The sequence below is a fragment of the Chrysochloris asiatica genome, unplaced genomic scaffold (genome assembly GCF_000296735.1).
Source record: "Chrysochloris asiatica unplaced genomic scaffold, ChrAsi1.0 scaffold00057, whole genome shotgun sequence".
NCBI lineage: Eukaryota > Metazoa > Chordata > Mammalia > Afrosoricida > Chrysochloridae > Chrysochloris > Chrysochloris asiatica.
The window spans coordinates 11,096,932-11,099,873 of record NW_006408575.1 but is presented as its reverse complement, the minus strand read 5'-3'; positions in this window follow the sequence as shown (position 1 = coordinate 11,099,873).

Here is a 2,942-nt window from a genome sequence, read left to right as displayed (position 1 = left end):
GGAGGTGTATCTGACCTCTGTCTCATAGGAATGAGCCTTCAGCTGATGCTGATGGTGATTTTCTTTCCCAGTGGTGAAGTTAGAGGAGGTCATATTGTGAGAAACGTTGTCGAAACAAATGTTCAAGTAATCCAATCTGTACTTATTTTAGCAAGAGAGAGGTTTTCTTGATTTGATTTTGCAAAATCAGGCACCCAACCCAGTAGACACGGCAGATGTGCCGCATGGCCTGCCTGCAAACATTTTATTCCCCTGTCTTGAAAAAGCCCTCCTCCAGTTCCTGTTCCCCATTTACAATTCTACCAGCACATCTTGGTTTTCCCTTCCCCCAGAGAAGCCAAAATGGCTCACCCATGGTCTTAATGACTGTATTCTTATTTAAAGTTCCTAGTCCTAGAACAGATTTCTTTGCTCCCTTCCCCCAATTCATCCTGCTTACATATCCCTGGGTGTGAATTAACAACCTATGTCTGGCTGGTCCAGCAATCTCATGAGCCATTTATTCCTGAAGATGGACCACGCCAACAAGAATTATTTCTCACAATATGATGTAATCTTTACAATACCACAATTTAAAAAAAAGTCACCTCCTCACAGAGGCCCTACTTGAACAACCTCATTTTTAAGGATCATTCTGGTTGGAGTGATTACATTTACTGTGTGGTTATTTGTTTGCTATGCCTTCTATACTGGTCTATAAGCCCCACAAGGACAGACACTATGCTTGTTTTTATTTTTAACATATTCCTCATGTTAAGCACAGTGCCTGACCCAAAATAGATGCTCAAAAAATATTTGGGGGAATATATGAATGAGTAGACTAAACATCCATTTTCTTAAAACCTACACTAGGAAATTCCTTGGTATTATTGTCAGTGACTCAAATACCTATCTCTACCAGGTTAGTTGGAGTGCTGGTATGGCACTGTAGGATAAGCACTAGATTGCTAGCCTAAAGGTTGACAGTTCAAATCCATTAGCCACTATGAGTCAGAACCAACTAGATGGTATTTAACAACAACAACCAGGTTACTTGCTCCTAGGTGGTATGCACAGTTAAGCACTATTAGCCACAAAGTTGATGGTTCAAACCCACCTCCAGAAGACAGGTCTGGCAGTCTGTTTCTAAAAACCCTGCTCTGCAAACATGGGATTGCCATGCGTCAGGATTGGCTAAACAACAAGTAACAACAATAATAGCCAGTCTGGTCATTTTATATGGCTCAAACTTCTGAGATAGAGAACAAGAAAATAAATAAATCCTGGAACTAAAATTTTCAACTTGAATTGTGTCAGTCTGGATCAGTTCAGGCTTTGTCCGAACTTCCTGTGTGACCTCAGACAGATCAATGAAATTATCTGTGCCTCAGGTGTATCATCCATGTGTACATATGCATATGTGGTAGCAGGAATGGAAGCAGCAGTCAAGAAATCAAACGACGTATTGCATTAGGCAAATCTACTGCACAAGACCCTTTTAAAGTGTTGAAGAACAAAGATGTCAGCTTGAGGACTAAGGTGCACCTGACCCAAGCCGTGGTATTTTCAATAACCTTATATGCATGCGAAAGCTGGACAGTGAATAAGGAAGACTGCAGAAGAATTGATGCTTTTGAGTTATGGTGTTGGAGGAGAACATTGAAAGTACCACGGGCTGCCAAAAGAGCAAACAGATCTGTGTTGGAAGAAGTGCAGCCAGAGTGTTCCTTGGAGGCCAAGATGGCCAAACTTTGTCTCTCATACTTTGGACATATTGTCAGGAGGGACCAGTCTCTGGAGAAGGATATCATGTTTGGTAAGGTGGAGGGTCAGAGAAAAAGAGGAAGACCCCCAGTGAGATAGATTGGCAAAGTGGCAGCATCAATGGGCTCAAGCATGGCAACAATAGTGAGGTTGGCCCAGGATCGGGCAATGTTTCATTCTGTTGTGCATAGGGTCGCTATGAGTCAGTACCAACTCGATGGCACCTAACAACAACAACAAGATAAACAGACAGAGTCATCGTGTGATGCTGTAGGACAATGCACTAGACCACAAGGTTGGTTTAGACCACAAGTTGGCGTGGTTTAAACTCACCAACCACTCCTCGATAACCCTATACAGCATCACTATGAATCAGAACCGACTCAACGGCACTGAGCAACAGCAAAAATAGATAAACAGACAACATTGATGTATTAAATAAAGCAGTTGAATCAGATACTCTTTGAGTCTTTTTCATTGTTCAAATTTTGGAACTTAATCTTGCAGGATTGGTTGGGGGAAGGGGAACCAGACACATGACACCACTTGGGTGGTTCAATCCAGTGTGTGCATTTAGTGGCGTTTCAGCTCCTAGTTGGAATAAAAAGAAAGGGTTTGCAGATGCATACTTGAAACGACCTCTAGACAGGGAATTGCCTGTCTCTTGGAGCCTACTTTGTCATATTCACAATGAGATGCCAATTAAACCAATCCTGCCAACTGTACAGGAATGCTATTGAATCAAGACAGTAGATGGAGAAGGTGCCTCAAGCAGGATATGTTTTGAAAGAGCAAACAGAGACGGCCACAAATCTCAAACAAAGAGTAAATATACTACATCAGTGGGTGGGTACACCTCAAACAGAGCATTAGCCAGAAGGGTCAGATGCAAATATCAGGTATACAGGGAGCAATCCACCTCCTGGCACCGCCACTAAAATAAATATCAGGGCTTGGGAAATGAGAGTGCTTTTGGTTTAATTACTACCATCTTTGCACAAAAGAAAAAGTTGCACAAAAACACAAAAAGAAAGGGTTGAACTAGGTATTCTACAACCCAGTGAGCTCACCCTGACTGTACATTTGAATCTCCCAGGACCTTTTACAAATTTGGATTCTCACCTGACATCCCAGACCAATTAAGTTAGAATCTCTAGCGGTAGGAATCATCCATCCCAGGTGATTGATTCCATTGTGCA